This window comes from Bombus affinis, chromosome 10 (genome assembly GCF_024516045.1).
Source record: "Bombus affinis isolate iyBomAffi1 chromosome 10, iyBomAffi1.2, whole genome shotgun sequence".
Classification (NCBI taxonomy): Eukaryota; Metazoa; Arthropoda; class Insecta; order Hymenoptera; family Apidae; genus Bombus; species Bombus affinis.
In genome coordinates this window covers 6,072,850-6,096,131 of record NC_066353.1, presented here as the reverse complement: position 1 = coordinate 6,096,131, position 23,282 = coordinate 6,072,850, and the positions used below count along the sequence as shown (strand labels likewise).

General features: G+C 37.8%; 1 long non-coding RNA gene across 1 annotated transcript; it reads right to left on the bottom strand.

Moving 5' to 3' along the window:
• Positions 1-18,544: 18,544 nt before the first annotated feature.
• On the bottom strand, positions 18,545-22,098 carry LOC126921570 (uncharacterized). The gene is made up of 4 exons (XR_007712399.1): positions 21,787-22,098; positions 19,514-21,658; positions 19,174-19,403; positions 18,545-18,641 (listed from the first exon to the last, which is right to left on the bottom strand). It is a non-coding gene; the product is annotated as an uncharacterized LOC126921570 (long non-coding RNA).
• Positions 22,099-23,282: the final 1,184 nt, after the last annotated feature.

Genomic DNA, 23,282 nt, shown 5'->3' with positions numbered 1-23,282 from the left:
AGACCTGACATGAACTTGTAAATAAAATACTCAAATACATTTTTTATGTTTTATATTCTGTGTATTTTTGCAGCTTGAAAATTCCCATAAATGTGTAAAAATAGTCGACCAACTCGTCATAAATCATAAATAAATAAATCAAATTTATTATGTTGAATATATCGCGAGAATATTATCAAATATCAATAACTAACTTATTAATTAGTTGTGTTAATTCTTCCTGCGTTGTTACTTTTATATATTCTGCAACAACAAATTTGTTCCCATGCGCATATTTTATATTTCAAACTGTGTTCAATATTGGCTGATAACTTTGTAATAAAGCGTTTACTGTGAAATTCGCTACAACAGATTTCTCTTATTTTCGCTTGAAAATTCCCTTACCTTTTTAACGACAAAATAGAAAATACCTTGTATAAGAATTATTGAAGCTAAAAAGCGTGGTGATAGCTACGTTTCGTTGCATTATGATTCTTCTGAGAATACTCAAAACGCAAGGACTCTCGCAGTAGAATAAGGAGCCACGAATAGACTTACTTCATTCACGTGATCGTAGTTGTATTGAGGTGCACGTCAATGCCATCTGCACATATCGACTTAGCGGATTCCACTCCGTGTCCCATCGTAATTAAAACGGTTTAAGATAAAGAGTTGACATGCTTGAACGAGTCCTCGTCGCCGGGAATTTATCCACTGTGCGAATATTCAAACGTCCATACGTACCATCGTAGTTGGCCTTAATTAAAATTTCTTAATCGCTTTCAACAGTGGTAAATGGAACTCATTTTGCTGTTACTTGAACCGCTATTTCAACCACATAATACGTAAATACGATTTACAAATTGTTAAATACCGATGACACAATGAAGGATTAAGCAATAAAGAGGATGGAGAGAGAATAAGGAAGTCGTGAATAACTGAATAAATTATGATTTAAATCCTGTTCTACATTGTAGAGTGCATTGTGTAAAATATATTCCTTCTTAAACAAATTCACTAATAGTTCCGTAGATGTTATAACGACCGGGTAAAGAACCATAGTTTCGAAAATATCTAAGAGAAATGTTAGAATAAAAATTAAGAATTTCCCGCGTATTTATTTCCGTAATTTTGTCACAAATTTGAACTGATATCAATAATTTCACAATAATTACAAAAAACAAATTCACTGTTTCAAACTCTAAAGTTAGTGTGTTCCCTTGAACGACGTCAAATACAATTTTCGTATCTGGGAAAACCACTCGACTTGAATTACAGAACATGCTATTACATAACACCAGGAGGCAAATAAAAATGCAATATTCGAAAAGACTTGTTGATGGAATATGAAATATCGTCCCTGTGGTTCGATATTGGAGTTTCAACGATGGTAATATCATGGATTACATAATAGCACCGCTTTCACGAAATCGCGACTCGATTCGAACATGTTATTTGAATTTTGAATACACGAAAGTTGGTCGTCTTCTGAAATATGGATCAGTGAAGTGTACACCGTGTGGCCTCGAATGGAGGCGTTTTCTCGCCCCTCTCCCCACCCCCCTCTCTCTCACTCTCTCTTTTTCTCTCCTCCCTGCCATTTCGTTCTCCGACCAAATATTTGGTGCAAACACTCGACTCTGATTTTATAATTCCGGTTGAGTGGGGCATAGCTCTTTCAAAGAAACTACCTACCATTTCAAACTAGTTTCGTGCTTTTCCCACCTGGCCATATATGCATAGCTACACAGTGATCCGTGAAACGAATGAATTTACTGCGACGGAAAAAGCAACTGTTTGTTTCTCTTGCGGCACTAAACGAATCCACAGCGAAACAGGCGCCGCGAGGACCTTACGCCCTCGTTCGTTTGGCTAACCGATTATACGAGCAAACTTTTTTATCACAGCACAAACATAAGCCGATTATAGATCTGTCGGTTTAATCTGTTGTATGGCGAAATAGCAATTTTGTAAGTAAATTTAGCGAGGAGCAATTTTGAGGTATTATCGCTGTACGAATGAGTAACTTTAAAACTAGCACACAAATCACGTCGAGCGAAAAATTTGCATGGTTAATTCGAAAGTTATTCGACAAATTACGGACAGCCAACAAATGCTAAAGCGTGTCATTTCGTAGATGTCAGTAACAAAAAGCTGACAAAAATTTCGCTTGTTTTTCCTGGATCAAGCGTGTATCAGATGGCGTTCAAAGCTTACTTTCCATGAAAGACATGTGGGATATTCAGATTCGTGTTTTATCGTTGGTATTTTACTCTTGCGGTAGAGAAATGTGCGATTGTTCTTATCCAGGAGGGATAATGGAGCGCGCTGATTCTGGGTTTCATCGATCAGAATCTCCCGTGTTGGGAATAATGTATGTAACGGCCACCAGATGGAGGTAGTGTTAGCTAACGGAAGCTATCTTCAACTCTCTCGTCGAATACTCAACTGAAAAGTTTGGCTTGCTTTTACGATGAAATTGCAGCATAGATGACACTTATTTACGTGATATAACCAAAGGAAAAGTGAAGGAAGAAAATTGCTATGGATATTAAAAGAACGTCTACTTTTTCATGGTTCCAAAAGGAAATTTTTATTAAGCCATCGTAAAATACCATTTCTATGCATGTAAAGTATCATTTAATTAAATTCGAAAAAATATGTGGGATAAAATCACTTTGGAATATATCATGGTCTCCCGGTGTTCCTGAAGACACACAAATTGAAAAAAAATGGCGGACATTATATCCATTGGAATACTATAAAAAGACATAAAACGTATTGTCAATATTTCTCGAAGTTTTACCAGGGGATTCAATATCCGTACCGTGAACCGCAGTAAAGATCTTATTTATGAGTTTAATACCTATCGTTAATCCAGCTTAGCAATTGCTACTAAATTAGAAAAAAATATTAGGGATATACTTCTGAAAGAATGCCTGTGGAAGCGCCATGCAAAGAAATTTGACATTTTCAATTGGAATTCGATGAGAGGAAAATGTTACCTTAATAACACCTGTTCTTTCATGAGATTTGTTGTTTTGAAATGCATACTTTCGTCGAATTACGACTAGAACGGCGCAGACACAGAATTTCTGTTACAATAACATTTCCGACTCTCTGAGAGGACATCAGTTACCATATATCGGGAATAACGGTGATTGCGCGCAAAGTGCGACAATGTTGTGATATCGTAAATTCCTGGTCAGTTGAACTATCTATTACGAATTAACCAATGACAATAAAAGAAACAAAATATCAAAAATTTCTCTAAAAAATCGGAAACTACATGAAGATTGCTAAAAACCAAATACCTCGAAAAATTCTGTGAGTGAATTGCATAATGTCTGTCCCATTTCGACTAGAATACTACGAATCGACGTTTGCGATTTAACGGATAGTGGTTGGCATAAGGTAACGCAATCGTTTGGTATTCCAACGACGCTCTGGTCAACTTAAATGCTCTTGATTGCATCGATTGTAGCGTGAAAATGGCATCATCGCACCCGATAGGTCGTATCGTGTACATACCATGTCACTTTGATTCCGAAATTCCACGTGGAGCGTTTCAAATTTCGTTAAACACCACTTTTTGCCTCCTCTGGGATTCTCTCCATCACCGTTCTATTTGACCGCGGAATTGTTTTCTTCGTAACTATGCATAACTCTTAACGCGCGGAGCAAATAGTATCATTTTAATTTGGATAGAGACATTGTAATGCAGTTACAAAGTATAATTAAACTTACTAGTAACATTATAAGTTATTATTGTTATAAGTTATTAGTATGCAAAAATGAGTATGTAAAGAAAACACAATAAACAAAAGTATAATATAAAATATTCAGAATATAGTACTCGTTATAATGTTCAGTGAGCGAAATCTTTAATTAAACTAAAATTAAATTTGATGTCTTTAATTATATCAAAAATATAAATATGCATAAACATTCGTAGCTCAGAATTATCTTCAATTAACATAATTAAAAATATACCGAGATTTTGGTTTCTTTGATACACTTCCCAATTTCACTTCGTTTCAATTAACTCCTATGTTTTTAGTTTCTCTTTTGTACACGCGACCTCTATGAAACACAACAAGGCGTCTTTTCATAGTGTTAGAGAAAAATGGCATAATACTATTATCGAGACATTTTAACTTCGTTAATAAAATAGGTTTCAATCATTGCACGCATCAGGATTGCTTTAATTCCTCTTCAATAATTTCCAACAGATAGGCTACGTACAAACTACTGTCGCGTCGAGTGCGATAAAACCACAGCCGTCATACCGAAAGTTATGGATTTGAACCAGCGGCGAAGTTCTACTAACTCGACATCGTGTAAATTAATCGCGGGAAACTTCGAGCGGCTGCACTGAAAAGTTACCATATAGAATTTAAAATAAATGTTGATTCATTTTTCCATCGTTCCTTGTTAGCTTCCTTTATTCTTTTTTTTTTTTTTCGTTACTAGAGTACATACACTACCATACACAAGTATCTGGACGCTTTTGGTTAACTAGACTTTTACAGAAATGTACGCAATAATAAATTAAAAATCGGAAGCAGCACTAACTATGTGTTCTGCCGCGCAACACATCTGCACGCCATCCCGCGGGGCTTGCCAACGGTCTACGTGTCGTCCTTCAAACACTCCATAGGCCCAAGGACCCACCATAAAGATGCAATTCTAACTGCATTGTTCGCACACATGGTCTAAGCACATCTGTTTGCCAGAAAAAACTTTCTAATTCTAGAAGTGTTTTCAGCTGGTTTTTTTAGAAAGGTCCTTGGGTTTATTACGTGCTCTTAAGAATTACGGAGAAAGCGGGTAGTAGCCTAACGAAAAAAGCGGAGATCTACCTAACGGAAAATCTGAGTTTCCCTATAAACAATGTCGCCTAGGACCCAAGTTGGTAGGAGGTTTCTTCCTCCTCTCTTCCTTCCTAACATTGGTCCCAACCAATCGACATCGCGGATTATTGCCCTCACTTTCCTAACTAAAAATGTAAGCAACGAATCCGCGTTCTTCGTTCAAAGGGCACACCCATACCGAGCTTTCCTCCGTATTCACATCAGAATAAACTTCGGAGTTTGATCGTCTCTCACGGTGCCTCGAGTTCCTGCATTTCCTACAACTCTCACCGTTCCTACCTCTCTAAGAGTTCCATCGTCTCTCACGGTGCCTAGAGTTCCTGTAATTCCTACAACTCTCACCGTTCCTATCTCTCTCAGAGTTTTCTACCACTCTCAAAGTGCCTACACGGTCTAAAGCTCCTATAGCTCTAACGCTCTCATCTAAGAATAATCCTTCTCTTCGTTATCTGTATCTTAACCAACGGCGTTACTACTTTGTGTGATTGTATAAAGTCTTGGAAATATATATTTTTTATAGCTCTGTAAATCACAGTGTTATACCACAACAACTACCGCTATTATCCTAACCGAAATACGGGGATCGAACTATTCGTGGTGTCGATTATTCTAATCGTAGCGGGAATTTACGACTCCCGTTGACGCGTATTCTAACGACCGCGTCTCCCCGCGATAGCTCGAAAATACACTATGTTTCTTGTAGAATCAATAAATAATTATACTGTAGCGGCACTCGACAGCAAACTTCCCAACGGTTTCTGTCCCGTGCCTCGCTACACAAGGACTCTACCTTGCGAACAGATGATTGCCAGATGTCGATACACTCTCTCCGAATATTTACAGCGAGCCTAAGGACCCGCAATAAATCTTAGGATCCATGCAGCTAAGATTCTCTAAAGGAACAGATAGTCTTTGTCTCAATAGTCCCTACACATACCACCCACTACGGAAATCTGCTTTTTCTCACGTACGACGCTCCGCGCTAGCAACTTTCTCTCAAGGGCAGTTGCCATCTCTTTCCAACCACCAACTCACGATTTAGCCAATTAACAGCGACGTCCATTTCCCTCACTCTCTGAACTAACGCTTTTCTTAACGAATCCGATGATTCCGTATCCTTAGACACACCCAAGCACAGTTTTCCTAAGGGGCATCATCGCGACACAAATTCATTCTGTTCTATCGCGAGTCGCGAGGCAAGTTGGAAAACGCCGATCTGGATTGTCCGTCCGTAGTCGTACGTAATAGCGAATCGGAATTCCTCGACATCTGTGCAATCGTCTCGACTCGAACCACCGCGTAAAGTATCGCGCCGAGCTTGAACTTGTAATCTCGAACCGATATCTGTACCGTGCTTTCGGCGCGCTCGTGTATACCACAGACATAAACAATAAATTGTTATTGTTAACGACACGAGTGATTCTTCTATACCTATCACGCTCCATCACCTCAATACATTTAAATGATCTCTTTAGATCCTCGATCCTTAACGTTTCATAAAATTATACTTTCTCAAACATTTATTTCTATTGAGAAAACTTCAAACCTTTCATTTCATGGACGTATAGTATAATGAATTGTACAGTGTAAACGAGATATCGATGATTAGAAATTTTTCAAATATTTAAAAAATTTAAACGGAGGGGAAAATTAAGCTTGGATATACAGAACCCAGTTTGCTCTTGAATTTAATTTATATTGCAAATTGGAAAATCTGAAAATACGTAATTACAAAATAGTAGCAGATATGCAATTAATTATTCCATTAATCATTATATATAATTATTAATAATTTATATTAATTATTCCATATTGGTTTCTAAATGTCAATGTAATTTTATCGTAATATTCTATTATACGCAGTTATGGCAATTATAAAGAATAAAAAGCTTGCAGGTTCATTTAAATAACTCTTTGATTAAAATACATTTTATATCTATATACTAGTCTATATACTTAGTCTATATACCTAGTCTATATACTTATAAAGTCTATATACTTTTGAACTGCTGAGCACATAAAATAAAGTATCAAATGTTTTCTTTTTTTATAAACACTGAAACACGTTCAGATATCTCATAATGTTAGTGGTATATAGTATATTCGATTATTATTAGAAGCTTTCTTTGAGATAGACACGAAATCCATTAAGATTTTGCGTCGACGGGTCTTATTCCTCTTCCCTCGGGACATTCATCGACCGTTGTATTTTCCTTTCATGCTGTATTTTCCTTTTGCGTTGGCACGGAGACCAGACTGTACCGTGTATACCTTTCTAGCAATTTCAACGAAACGCCAAACCCGCTTAAGGTATCCCTGTTTGCTTCCTACTTAACCAAACCAGACAGGATGGCATAACGATTGATAAATAAGCGACAAATCTGGACAACCCACTATCGTTTTGTAGCTGAAGCATGTGGGTTATGAAGATGACAGTGATTGCGGGGCTCCCATTTTATTCGTTTGGATGGAACAGGGTCAATCATAACTCGGTGACAGAAGGAAGGGTGGTAAAATTTCGGATAACCTGAAGAAGATGGTGCTCCAAAAATACCACAAAATTCTCTCTCTCTCTCTCTCTCTCTCTCTCTACCTCTCCCTTTCTGTTTGCTTGTTTAGTAGAGACGATATAATTGGAAAAGAAAATGAATGGAACACAAAAAGGGAAAAATAGATAGCAAACAGGAAATGACGAAACACGAATCTGTGAACATACGTATCACTGTCAATTGATCTAATTAATCCGACGACAAAAACATCAACGTTTTAAACCGAGATAAAAAGGATAAAATAAATATCTATCAAACGAGTTGAATATATAAAAACCACGAAGCTTCTGTTTATATTTCGTTTGGAATTGAACGGTTGAAAGTTGAATTTAAATACACTGAAATTTATCAGGACTTTAACGAAACGATTGTGAACACGATACAAAGGACAAATCGCAAGTATCAGTGAGGAAAAGGAACCATCGAGCAAATCGAGAATTAATAGGATTAATTGTTACAACGGCGAGTCAATATCTCTGCTTACCTCGAAGCTTGTTGAACGAAGATCTTCTCCTTTCAATGGATCTTGTTCCTGGCTCTATAATTTTATTAAAAGTCCGTCTTTTTATCGTAATCGATCAAACGGACCTCCAGTAGCAGCTGTATACCAACAGGATCCATTTCTGCGTGGTAGATGATTCGACACTTGCAGAATTATATTCACGCTGGAAAATTGATCGTCATTCCCGATAGACCGAAATTACATTGGTATATGCGGCAAAATTTTTACAGTAATTTAGAAGCGAAGCATATTAGAGTAATTCGTCGATTAATCGCGAGCAAAGGCTACGAAATTTCCAACGAAAGCATAAATTAACCAAATATATAAATTAACGCAATTTCCTATCTCACCATCAATCCACAATACGAGTCGTGTACGAACGAATTGCGATCGCAACCAACGAAACTCGAAGATTAAGAGATTAGCGGAATTTTATTTTTTCGTGTTACTCGTTTCGACGTGGCAGACTTGAAATCCTCGTTACATATTAATGAATCGTTCACGAACGTCCCAAGATCGCGACCAACGAAATTCGAAAACTAAAAAATTAACGAAGTTTTATGTTTTTGGCACATTTGCCAATTATTTCTACGCGAGAAACTAAAAACCTTCGTCACATGTTAACGAATCTACGAACGTTTCGCGACTAACGAAATTCAGTGCCGGAATTTTGTTTCCTTCCTTTTGCATGAAACACAGTCGTCAATCGTTTTGACAGGAGAAACTTGGAGTTCGTTCGTGAGTGCCGAGGCGTGCAGACGTGTGTCCAGTGCCCGGCAAAGTCCACAAAGCAGCACGTGACCATCCAGTTGCTGCTGAGTGCCGAGACGTGCAGACGTGTGTCCAGTGCCCTGTGAAGTTCACAAAACTCCACGTGACGCCCATCTGTCGAAAGCGAATCCAACTAACCTAGTCAGGGGTTAACAGCATCTCGACTAGTTCTTTCACACTGAATTAACTAGCTCGATGATGACTCTATCATTTCCAACAGGCTCCCCGGAGCTAAATTATCACACCGCCATTTTTCCTCCCCCGTGGCAAGAGGGCAACACATCCATCCTGGTAAACGACCAGCACACGAAAAAACGAAAGCTCGAACCGACCAAGACAAACGTAAACAAGAATCAAACCAAACCATCAGCCAGCCAAGTGACCATCTATAATAGATTCTCAATACTGGAGTCCACGGAAGACTCCATGATTACAACCGAAAAGGTAAACAATCTCCACACTCAAAGAATTCCCCCTCCCCCACCGATATTCATAAACGACGTAATCGACATTCAGTCAATGATTAAGACTATCGAAAAAGACATCAGCAAAGAGGAATACAAGTTAAAGATTAACAACAACCACGTGAAAATACTGCCGACCCACCCAGACGCCTATAGAAAGTTAACCAAGCTATTAAAAACATTAAACGCTAAATTCCACACATACCAGCTCAAACAAGAAAGACCATTTCGAGTGGTGCTACGCAACATCCATCACTCAGTCGATCTAGACGAACTAAAGAGCGAACTGTCAAACCACGGCCACGAAGTAACTAATATCAGCAACATTAGGCATAGAATCACAAAAAACCCACTATCCTTATTCTTTATAGACTTAAAACAAAAAACAAACAACAAAGAAATCTACAATATCAATCGGCTGATGAACTCCATAGTTAAGTTCGAGCCACCTCTTGTAAAGAAAGAAATAATACAATGCAAAAGGTGCCAAAGGTACGGCCACACGCAGAAATACTGCAATCACAACTTCCGGTGCGTAAAATGTGCAGGTAATCACCCCACTGACCAATGCACTAAATCCCCGGAAACCACCGCCAAGTGTATCCACTGTCAAGGAGAGCATCCTGCGAACTACAAAGGATGCTCAGCCTACAAATCGCTACATAACATAAAGTATCCAAAACTGAGACCCAAGGACATAAACATACAAGAACCTAAACCCCAAAAACTCACCTCACCAACAGTATCCTATGCGCAGGCAACGCAAGGAAACGTATACAACTCGAAAACACACAGTGTACACACAGAAAATAGAATTCCCACCCCACAAAGCACAGACAACTTTGCCAGACTCGAAAAACTTATCGAGAAGCAAACTGAGCAAATTAACAACTTGCTGTCACTACTCACACTCTTCATGGACAAATTCATAAGCACAGAAGCAAAATAAAACCAATGCGAATAGCTCTGTGGAACGCCAACGGTCCAGCTCAGCACAAATCTGAGCTAGAACTATTCTTAAAACAACAGCAAATCGATGTGATGCTCATATCCGAAACCCACTTCACCGACAAAAACTACCTCAAAATACACGGCTACAACTTCTACCACACCCAACACCCCAGCGGAAAGGCTCACGGCGGCACCGGAATCATAATCAAGTCAAACATCAAGCACTACGAACTTCAACCATTCCAGAAAGACTACCTCCAAGCAACAAACGTAGCAATAGAAGACTGTCATGGTACAATCACCACTTCAGCTGTATACTGCCCTCCCAGACACTCCATCGCCAAAGAAGACTTCGACTACTTCCTGGACACCCTGGGCAACAAATTCATAGCCGGAAGAGACTACAACGCTAAACACACCCAATGGGGTAGCAGACTGGTCACAGTAAGAGGCAAAAACCTCCTCAACAGCATAATAACCAACAACCTCAACTACCTTACCACATACGAACCCACACACTGGCCCACCGACACAAACAAAATACCCGATCTCCTTGATTTCCTCATAACTAAAAATATCTCGTCAAGACACGTCCAAATCAATTCCTCGGCTGATCTTTCCTCTGACCATTCCCCCGTGATAGTAACAATCAGTTCAACTACCATCGAGAATACACCTAACGGCTCCATTCATAACCAACACACCAACTGGCAGCTCTTTAGAGAAATCTTCACACACACAACTTCAGCCTCAACTTCACTAAAAACCAATGAAGAAATCGAAGCAGCCACGGAATACCTAAACACGAGCATAATAAACGCTATCCGCTTCTCCACACCGGCAATAACGTCCATCAGCAAATACGAATATCCCCAGTACATATTAAAAAAAATAGCAGAAAAACGTAGACTAAGAAGAGTATGGCAGACCCATAGAACACCGGAGGACAAACGCAAACTAAACAACGCAACTAGAAAACTATCCAAAACCATAAAAAACTACAATAATGACTGTTTTCACAAATATCTCGCCAGCTTGTCCCCCACAGCCGACTCCAACTACTCACTATGGAAGGCCTCCAGGAAACTCACGCGCCCCCCACAAATAATACCTCCAATCCGCCGTCCGCAAGGCGGATGGGCGCGTAGCCCTACAGAAAAAGCCAACCTATTCGCCAAACACTTGTCTGAAGTATTCAAACCCCATTCCTCCGTAACTGCTGCAGACGTTACCGAATACCTGCACACTCCCTTCCAAATGTCCCCTCCTATTAAGCCCTTCACTTCTGCAGAGATTAAAGAAGCAATCAGTCGCCTAAACCCCAAGAAAGCAGCAGGTCACGACCTAATAGGAAATAAAGCAATCAAGGAACTTCCCATAAAAGGGATTGCACTCCTCGCATCAATCTTTAACGCTATCCTCCGCCTTCAACACTTTCCCAAGGCTTGGAAAATCTCACTAATCACCCTCATCCCTAAACCCGATAAACCAATATATGAAACCACCTCTTATCGCCCAATCAGTCTTTTACCAACCCTGTCTGAACTATTCGAGAGGATGCTCACGAATCGTCTCCTCCCACTCCTAGAAGAATTGAAAACACTCCCTGACCACCAATTCGGCTTCCGAAAACAACACTCAACAGTAGAGCAAATCCACCGCATAACCCACATGATCAGCCAAACCCTTGAAAAGAAAAAATACTGTTCAGCGGTATTCTTAGACATCCAACAGGCATTCGACAAAGTATGGCATGAAGGGCTACTCTACAAGATCAAAAAGATCCTACCCCATCCATACTACTCCATCTTAAAATCCCACCTAACCAACAGACAATTCATAGTTAAATGCCTAGGCGCCTCTTCCGCAACATTCCCAATAGAATCCGGCATACCCCAAGGTAGTGTCCTCGGACCCCTACTGTTCTCCATCTACACTGCGGACTTACCTACATCAAACGAGGTAACAATAGCAACATTTGCCGACGACACAGCACTATTAGCTACCCACGCAGACCCGGCAATTGCCTCATCCACTCTTCAGCGAAGTCTCGACTCCATGGAAAAGTGGTTCCAAAAATGGGGCTTCAAAATAAACGAAAAAAAATCCTCTCATGTAACCTTCACGCTCCGAAAACAAACCTGCCCCCAGGTCACCATTAACAACACAATAATCCCAAGCAAGGACTCCGTAAAATAGCTGGGCATGACCCTGGACAGGAGGCTAACTTGGAAAAAACATATCTCAGAGAAATCAAAGCAATTAAAGGAAAAACTAAGAAAACTCTATTGGCTCACGGGCCGACGCTCCAAACTAAACATACAGAACAAAATAACCCTCTACAAGGCCGTAATAAAACCTGTCTGGACCTACAGAATCCAACTATGGGGAACAGCAAGTAATTCCAACATTGAAATACTCCAACGCTTCCAATCGAAAACGCTAAGATCCCTATTAAATGCACCCTGGTATGTTACCAACGAAACAATCCACCGTGACCTCAAGATACCTACAGTCAAAGATGAAATACACAAGTTCAGAAGCAGATATAACACAAGAGTCAACAACCACCACAACCCACTAGTCACCCAACTACTGGACACGACGGACCAGATCCGCAGACTAAAAAGAAAATACCCTCTAGATTAAATCCTTAGTTTCTACTAGAACCAACAATATAAAATTATTATAATCCATGTCATTGTATCACGCCAAACTAAGTTACTGAAAATTCTCAACGAGAATTGATTGTAAATATTCTAATAAATAAAAAAAAAAAAAAAAAGGAGAAACTTGAAATCCTTGCCACGTGTTATTGAATCTACAAACGTTTTGCCATCCACAACTATCGAAACTCAAATATCAAAAAATTTGCGTATTTCTTTTTTCTTCGTGCAGTACGATTAGCAATTATTTCAGCACAAAATGCTTGAAATCTTCGTCACGCTTTCGTACACAATTCACGGTATAACAGTGTACAACTGGCGATCGTAACTATCGAATCTTGCAGACTGAAGAATTACCGTGCTTTTCTTTCTTCTGAACACGGTTACCAATCGTTTCGGCGCGAGGAACTTGAAATTCTACAACTGTATGCGTCACGGTTCGATGTGTATCTGTTGGTTGTTGTCACTTACCATAGGAATTCTAATTGAATTTCAAGTGGATTCGCAAACGCAACAAGGAACGCGACGCTGCGTAGTCGTAATCTGGTCGATTCTAGAAATTCCTGGCGTGGTTAATCCGCCGGAGTGACCATCGGTGACGATGCTGAAAGAAAAATACGGTGGAGGATGCAAAATAAATAACGCCTCTGTTTGGCTACTGTTGTCTCGTATTGATTTAATCCGGATCGACCAAATGCAACAGACGCATTCCTACGGGAAATCATTGCCACTTATGAACGCGAGCTCTCTTCAGCGATTCCAAATTGGCGCGGAATATTTATCCTCGCGCGGTTTATGTGTACTCTTAATTCATTATATCATTTGCACGAATGTTGCATCCATGATAATGTAATTAAACCGATTGTATAATTAGATATTTCAGTTATAATTTATCCACTATTCAACGTGATTGTCTATCGTGAATCTCTAATTAACTCCGATTAAATTACATCATTCAGTATACAAGCAAATTCATCGTACGGAATCTGCTTACCGAATTTGTTGATTTGACAAAAATACAATTGGAATATTGGGTGGTTGGTTGTAGTATATGGTAGAAAAAGGTTGAACAGAGAAATAGATTAACGTGAACATTCTTCCTAGATCGAATAGGTGTGTTTTCGATTACGATTTGAAAAAAAAACGGGTGGTTCGAGGAGGCGCGCCCTTCAGCCAATGTCAGGCGTCGAAAGAGGAGAAAGAGTAGACAAAACGATGCATCGTGTTTTGCGACTGCGTCGAGGGAGCGTGGATCCTCAGCGAATCCAAGTTCCGCTTCAGTTTACGGCGCGCTGTCGATTTCGACGAATTGATATCTCGGAGTGAATCCATCGGTGGATTTTCTCCTTGTAACAATAAATGATTATGACCTACTTTAAACACCCTATTTGAAAAAGTTACCTGTAGTAATAATTACCTGTAATAATAATAAAAAATATTAAACGTACGATGGCAATCACGATAATAGATAGAAACGTTAGAAAAGTAATACGTAGATTAACAAGCTTTGACATTTCATATTTTATGTTTCGGCTAAGTGATTTCCTTCTAATCTCCACCATTTTATCACAGTGGTAAATAAAGAAACAAATTCGAATTTTTTCATGGAAATCTGAATTTCTTTACGGCCGGCTGATTTTCATTTTAATTTCTTATATTCTGGTTCCATAGATTCTTGTTTGAATGCCAAAGAAGAGTATCTCGTCGACTTGAAGGTCTAAGGAACGTGAAACGACGAAGCACCGAGTTGCGACAACGTAACGAGTGAATAGCACATAAGTGTGCATTGTAGGATTGCCAGAACTGAACGCGTGTGAAACGCGGCGAATTTAAGCGGAGCGGATCTACGAAGGCCAAAGTCCTACAGTGGTGGAAAGAGGAAGGCAGCGTAAAAGGTAAATCATTTACGAAGTCTCTGGCGAATCGAGTTACCGATAAACAGGACACATCGAGTTAAGTCTGTTCGACTTTATTTTACAAGATAACCAAACACGAAAGCGTTCGTAAAATTCTAATATCATTAGAAATAATTGCAGGCACATTTGCAGTTTACAGAGGAGTTACTTTAATAATTTTTAACGGAAAATCGGTCCGAAATAAAAACTACGAGATAATTCTCGACAATAGATTTTTAGATAGACTCTTAGATTTGACGATAATTAATATATAGAATAAAAAGTAGTGCGGAATATTGAAAATAATTTGATAATCGAAGGATACAAAAGGATCTGACAATTAAATATTTCGTTTATGACGAATAATCGAACTTGTGAAAAATTTAAAGATACAAAAATGCAGACAAATATTGAAAAATATGTGATATAACCAAAGTAGAGTATTCTTTCCAATATTTATGATAATTTTGAGATTAAGATGATTTATGGTGTTCTGAAGATGAAACAAATCTCCGTTTACATTTAATTGTTGTATACGTATCTTTAAGAAATATGTGTTTGTGGATCAACTTGACCGAGAAATCTGCCAATTATGAGTTCACAAGAAGTGTGATTTTTCATGAACCATACGAAAAAGATTTTGTCGTGCGGGGTAAAAAAATAGAGCGCAACATATATGTACGCAAATACGTGCAGCAGAAGAAGTGGCGAGTAGGCAAACATTTTTTGCTCGGCCAGAGTGTTCTAACACGCGGATATATAGCCAGACTTACAAGTGGTTTTCTAATTTTAAACATTAATGCCTTGGGTCCGACAACGTGTGATCACGATGCTGTTAACGTCGTTTTAAATTAACAACGTGGTCATTTGCAACGTGCATCCATTTTCACGAGTAATTCGTATTGAATTATCGTCGAACCAATGTCTTTTCTTTGCATCGCGCTTTCGAGACAATATTCTTCTGTAAATCATCCATTAACGAGTTTTCTCAATATATGTGTTGAATGTATGTGTGTTGCACGAAACATGTTAAAACTTGATTAACCCTATATCAAAAGAAAGACTGGCGATTATATTGGGAAAATTTGACAGAAATCTGAAAATGTTTACGAGCAAGGGATTGCGAGCTTCATAAAAGGCACCGACGTATTCGAACAGTCGTTTTTCGTTATATTAGACATCATCCTTTGTTTCTTCAAACAGAAAATTCATATGCATGAAACTACCCCTCAAAACGATTGCGAGTAGATTTCATATTCATTTAAAATTTTGCAAATATTACAGTCTCATTACAATGCTAATAAAGTTTCGAAATGTTTTATACGACACACGTACAAGTGGTTTGATAATTCTCCGAACACTTTCATGAACCATCGTATTTTACCCGATACTACGTATAGTGTGCAAAGAAATACAGCGAATAATATTGCAATGTACGCAAATAATTTGATAGAAATTATATTCTGACTAGGTCCGATATCTCATGGCATTTAAAATACGGTCGAAAAAATTTGTGTAAATGTGAACCGTCGAGTTGATGGTCATATAAATTGTATTTCACGAATTGTAGTTCGTGCACGAAGAGCGAAATTAAACGCAGCTGCTTATACGTGACAAAATTAATACGGATGGAAGGGAATTTTGATTAAAACTAGGGAAAAAATTCGACTAGAATGAGCTCGAATAAAGCCTTTGATTTATCAACCTATGATCATCGAAGCGAAGAAGCGTTTGCAACAAAAATGGAAAAACGAATATGTATAGAGAAACTAGCGCGTGTATGGAAAGTAGAGCGAGGGAAGAAGTTTCTAGTTATTTTGTTCGATAAGAGTTTCAGCGAATCGGCGTGGCTTGCCGCTTGCGGCAAATTTCCAGTTTATTAGATGAATATGCAGAAATCTGCATGATAAGAAAACTCTGCTAATTTTAATTCGCCTGGCGTAAGAAAACTACGGGAATAAAAAAACATTTTCTACTTCTCTACAAAATTCTACTAATTTTTCAATTTATCTGAATCGGCAACCACTCGCTTATTTATGAAAGGAATAATTCCATAACGCGAATTTTACTCACTTTGAATGCAGATTGACGAACATTCCACTAATTGTTCTAAAATTAAATTCGTAACAAAGTTCTCTATTTATATTTAAGTTTATCGAGAGAGCTAGTTGTTCCATCTAAAGGACTGTGTTAATATTAAATACCAAAGTGGTTTCCAGAGGTAGGAGAAAATCAAAGGTAAAGGGAAATCAAGCAGGGAGATTGTATCAAGAAGTAATGTATTCCGTGACCGTCAGTTAAGCGTACAATGGTTGCTTCTCGTGTCAACTAAGTTTGACATAGTACCTCAAGTTTCTTGGAAATGGTGTTGCTAATACTTACCGTTTCTCATTTGCATCAAACTAGGTAAAGGTGGGCCTTGGTAAACGTATTGACAAATTTGCTGAATAAATTTATTTTAGATTAGCAAAATAAAAAGTGGCGAGTCATTACTGTCTCTCTCTTTCTCTCTCTCTCTCTCTTTTATTTTGAGTTTAGAAATGTTTAATAAATACTTACAGTCGATGGATTTGTTTGCTTTGAATCTCTTACGTAGATTGCCAAAAGAACAGTTAAATTTAATGGGAAACTAATAATACCACATCAAACACGACTATTTATTCGCATGGCACACGTCATACTAATTATTCGAGAAATTCTATTATAATAATTGTCTCCTCTAAATTGTTTTTCACGATGTTACTTGAACAACGTGCACGTGTTACTTCGACAATCTGGACTTTTACGACATTTCCAAATTTTTCGATGCCAGTTGTGGTTAACAGCTGGACGTTTTATTGCTAAGATTTTCCGCTGAGATTGCGTCGTGCAAGGTCCTTTAATACGCACAAGAAATACGAAAAGCGGCAGTAAATCGAGAATCACGGGAATCCATAAAAAGGATTCGCAGAAACCTTACGATACCCTTGACGTTTCCAAATTTCGTAAGTTTACCGCGACCTTCACGATTAAAAACATATGTAGCTCCTTCTATTTATTGTACGAAGAGTAAGCTTGCTCCTCCCTTCTGTGTAGAAGAAACTGGAAAAAAAGAGAGTATCAGTCCCTCTTTGGACTTTGTCCCTTTAAATAAGATGCAAATAAATCCGAAATAAATTATTCCAGAGCTCTCTTATACAGTTGGATCTTATTACTAAAATTTTGTAAGTCACGCGAGACACAAATTGTTGCTGTTAAATTCTCATGATGAATAGTAAAGAGCTTGTTAAGAAAAAAAAGGGCGGAGCCTCTTGTAACTCTGGAATATTTAATTCTGTTCTTTTGTTTATCTTTAACAAATGTACGTGATTTATCCAGGATTTTAAAATGATTGGTAAATACTTTCTTACTATTCCTGGTATTCGGCTTCGAGCTGTTCGTTGGACGTTGAGTGACATCACTCGAAGTCACGAAAGTCACTCGATTATCGAGTACCCTCAGCATCTAGCGAAAAAAGTAGCACGGTGAATACGCTGTAGACCTTGTCAAATAAACAGGGGCTTACGAAAGTATTGTATCTGAATACGTCTCAAAAAAAAATTTTATAAACATGTTGCGTGTATTATAAATTATTTTATCTGTTAAATTGCACATTTTCCTTAGCAGATTTAATTTTATAAAGTTACATACCGCTTGTCTCGCACCATTTTAATTTTCTTACCCTTATATCCACGTTCCAATTGATTATTCGATGCAGAGATAAACCTAGCGTCACGATTAATTAAAAGAATCATATTAAATCCATTCAGCCATTGTATCATGTCCATAGTATCATAATCATCGTACTATATTTCTACTATATTTCTGTGATATCTGTTAAAATATTATCTTCCACTTTATCCTGTATATTATCTTCATTTAATATTTTCCCAAGTATAAATATACGCTGATTCATTAATATTACAGCAAAACACGGCTTCCTTGATGACGATCAAATATCAGCACACGTTCCTTGAAACATAATAACTTTATTAAAATTCAGCCAAGCGACTTCATCTTTTGGGGGGAGTTAGAAAGATTAGATTACCGGCTGACTTGTAAAGATAATTTGAAGAAATAGCAATACGGTTGGAATTTCGAAATAGGAAGTAAAGGTCACTTTTTACGTCTTTTTTATCTGGGCCTGTAGTAAGATTTAAACAACACATATTATATCAGTTAGACTAAACTACGGATTTTTATATAAATTCATATTTTCGAGAATGTAATTAAGAGAGAAGAACCTCGGTAGAAAATTGTTTTACCTAACAAGTATTAGAGAAATCATAGTACTTTGAATATTTTAAGTATTTTTTATACTATTATATATATAAAGTTCAATAATTGGATCATTCCGAGATCGATTCTGAAGTCTGAAAATCGAGTTTCTTTATTATGAAATAATTAAAAATACAAAAATAAACAACAATTAATATGCGTCTATAACAATAAATAACGATAATTATCTACACGGGAAATAACAAGTCTTTGATACAATGTTTACCTGAAAATCGAGAATCGATTTTCAACGTCCTCAGCTACCGATATTTCTTCTTCAGACTTTAAATCTTAAATCTTCAGTCTTTAAAATCTTAAATAACTATTCTGTAACCTTGCCTGTCTCTAATGTAACTCTCTGTCCGTCCATTTGGGAAAAACGTGCTTCTTCAAATGGTCTTCCGTAAAACAAAGGAAGATCGTTCTATCCGTGAAACACAGCCTGTCGTGCTACCCCTAAAACAAAAAGAATCCCTATCCTATATGAATTCTAGGGAGTTTACATCTCCCCTCCTCGTGTTGATAATTACTTTGTTAATTATCTTCTCTATAAGGGATCAGCTTACTTGAGTGGAAGAAATTCCCATCAGATCTCCGATTACCGTTATCCACTTCATATATAGAGTTTGAAATCCTTCTTAGAATTTTGAGAGGTCCTTTCCTAATTTCTTCCAGCTTATTTCTATTCATTTTGTTCCCGTTGTGGGTGAAGGCTATATCACCAATTTTTAATTCGTGTTCTCTTCTTTTTTTATCGTATTTTTGTTTGTTGATTTCGAAATTTCTTGTTGAGTTTTTGAATGCTTCTTCTCTGTCTCTTTTTAGGTTTATCTTATTCTCCATTATTCCCTCAGGGACGATTTCAATCATTTTTCCATACAGTAAATGATTTGGGGCAAATCCCGTTACACTGTGTCTGGTGTTATTGTACTCTTCTACGCTTTCTTCTGCAATTTTTGTCCAGTTTCTCTTTTTTTTTTTAATTGATCTTACATCTGATGCTGTTTACTAATGTCTGATTTATCCTCTCGTTTAGTCCATTGAGGATGGACAGTCTGTCGAGGTGAAAATTAATTTAATGTTCTTCTTTCTCGCATACTCGAATTTCTTTGGATGTCATTACTGGGTATCGATCTGCACGGATAATTTTAATGGAATCAGTTTCTCCAATCTTCATATTGTCCCAAAATTCCCATTAGGTTATTTGTTGACTGTATACTTTCTCTTTCGATTTTATCTTGGATTTCGATAGGTAATCCAATGACAATCAGGTGCACCCTCACATCTTCAGGCATTCTTCTTTTTACTTCTTTTACTTCCAATATTAGTCGTTCTTTCTCTATTGCATATTCTATGGACGAACCTGAAAGGTATATAAAATTGTAAGCATATCGTATTACCGACCAACCTTTACTCTTAACCTTTGAGTGCTGAATACTCGCGGCCTATGCCGTCCGTACGGACGGCGCGTATCTAGCGCTGACGATCGCTATGGACGAAATAATTTTTCGGTAGACTGAACTCTGTTGATTGACTATTCAAAGCACAAATCGTTATAAGTTATAGCAATTCTTTTGCGCGATATTAAATGATTGAAGAAATTTTTTAATTATTTTTAATTATTTATTATAAACATTGAAATTTACAATTAACTAGAATTTGGGTAATAAACTAGAAAACTAAATTTAGAAAATAGAACACAAGTTAATAATTTAATCGTATGTGAAAATCTCAGTACTTGAGAAAACTAACAAAACCATATGTAGAGTTTTCTTACAAGTGGTGATCACTTCAACAATAAGGAGACACTATTGGCATTTGTTTAATGCCGTAAGGAATGCGTTTATATTTATTTCGCACAAATGTAATAGTATTACTTCTGCGTAGGTGTTTGGAACATTTGAGAAACCCATACATGCGTCCTTAGTCCATGCCAGTCACTTACAGAAAACGAGTATATATATCCTTAGTCCTTACAGATAGCTTTCACCAGACACCTATATGGGCCCACAGCACTCAAAGGGTTAAAAGTTTTGAGAAATGCTTCCTCCAATCTTCCCAGTTGCGTCCTTCAGCTTTCAGCAGATTCGTTTGGTACCATCTTTCTGCTGTTTTTCCTAGATACTTTCTTAAACCTTTGACTTTTTCCTCATTACCTTTTATTTTGTATCTTTTGCATTCCTCTTCATGCTCCGATATCCAGTCTGTGGCTTTCCGAGTTCCTTCAAATCGTTCTATATTGAAGTTTATTTCCTATATGTCCCTCTTATCTCGTTTTCGGAGAGTCTCTAGAAGTTTTACCATGTCAATTTCCGTCTTTGTTTTTCTTGTGCGAGTTATTTCTGGTTCCTCTAAGACAATGTCTCGGAATGCGAAGCTTGAATCCGTATTGATATACAATGTTGCTGTCTCGTCATCTATTGTGAGTTTAATATTTCTACATTGGCCTAACTTGGTTAGACTGTTTGCGACCTTCTTCACTATTGGTAAACTGAATAATTGTTGATGGTACTTTTCTTCTTGATATTCCGGGGGGAAAATATAGCATATTTTGTCTTCTGGTCTTCTGATAGATTCTATATCTTCTCTATCTTCTACTGTTTCGCGTTCTCGTTCATGACGACGCGTAGGTTAACTTTCAGCAACATGGCGTAGGGAAAGTCGATTCATAAGGTTCAATAATTGGATAATTCAGGGATCGATTCTGAAGTCTGAAAATCGAGTTTTTTTATTATGAAGTAATTAAAAATACAAAAATAAACAATTAATATGCGTCTATAACAATAAATAACGAAAATGATCTACGCGGGAAATAACAAGTCTTTGATACAATGTTTACCTGAAAATCGAGAATCGATTTTCGACGTCCTTAGCTACCAATATTTCTCCTTCCGTCTTTAAATCTTAAATCTTCAGTCTTTAAAATCTTAAATAACTATTCTGTAACCTTATCTGTCTCTAATGTAACTCTCTGTCCGTTCGTTTGGGAAGAACGTGTTTCTTCAAATGGCCGTCCGTAAAACAAAGGAAGATCGTTCTGTCCATGAAACACAGCCTGTCGTGCTACCCGTAAAACGAAAAGAATCCCTATCCTACATGAACTCTAGGGAGTTTACATATATATGTATGTATATTTTGCGCAATTTTGCATTTTTAAATATCCTCTAAATGCGCGAAAGTTCATAGTTCATGTACGTAGGAGGATGACGTTGTTCAGTTACAGATATGTTGAACATTTTATCGAAATTGGTTGATCAATGGAATCAAGTAACAGACATCGAAAGATCTTTGCTATTTTCTTCTTCTTTCGACTAATTGCAATTTCTTCGAAATCTTTTTACACTTGGTCTATTAATTTAATCCTTCCAAATTGTCAAAAAAGAAGAAAAATAATCATGTCATGTTACAATGCTAATGAAATGAAATTTCAAAATGTTTCATGTAGCGCGTACAATATGGACATACAAGTTTCCTATTGAAAATGTCAAAATACTTATGAACACTGTATATCACGTACGCTGTCTCGCTTATCGTGGCCAATTTAATTAATACGAAGCAAAGGATCGTAAGATCATCTTGAATCAGAAGACACACGGAAATTGGCAAGCGTAGACGGAAATTCGGGACGATAAATCGAGACGAGAGCAAGGAAATTGAAGTAGAGCTGAGGCAGATACCAGTTGTGTGGAATAGAAAGGATTCCAAAATGGTAGATAATGATACGAGGAAAGCCGGGTTACTCAATTATCCCGATTAATCGACTGTAATGTCTTCGAGGATGTCGCTAATTAATTATCGAAGTCCACGAAAGCTTAACTCGACGAGGATAAACAAATGTTTCATATGGTCGACCAGAGATAATTAATTTTCCTTAATCACGTTCGTCGAGCCAGCAGAAATTGGTTGGTTGAGTCTAGCGGAAGACAACTTGGATCTCTTCGTCGCGCCGCAGGAAAATCTGTGATCTTCTCTCCACGTTTTTCTTTTTGTCCCTTTTATGTTCGATGGCGGATCAATATTTCCCAAGTGACGGATTACAGGCCAGGCGTACCAGGAACTGCTAGACGAAGGTACGAGCTGCTTGGAAGCTGCATTAGCTTGGTAGCTTGTGGAATAATCCGCTTGAAAAGGAGCTATTCCGCGTGGAAGCTCCGGACGCACAAAACGCTGAGGAAACGGCAACCCCCTTATGAATTATTCCATCCCTTTTCTTGTATTTGAGAATTAAAGCACCAGTCCGTAGCCTGGTAGCTCTTGACCATAAGTTGAGTTCTATCAAATGTTCCATATTCTTCGACCGACTACAATTTCGGACAGAAATAAACGAACAGATAG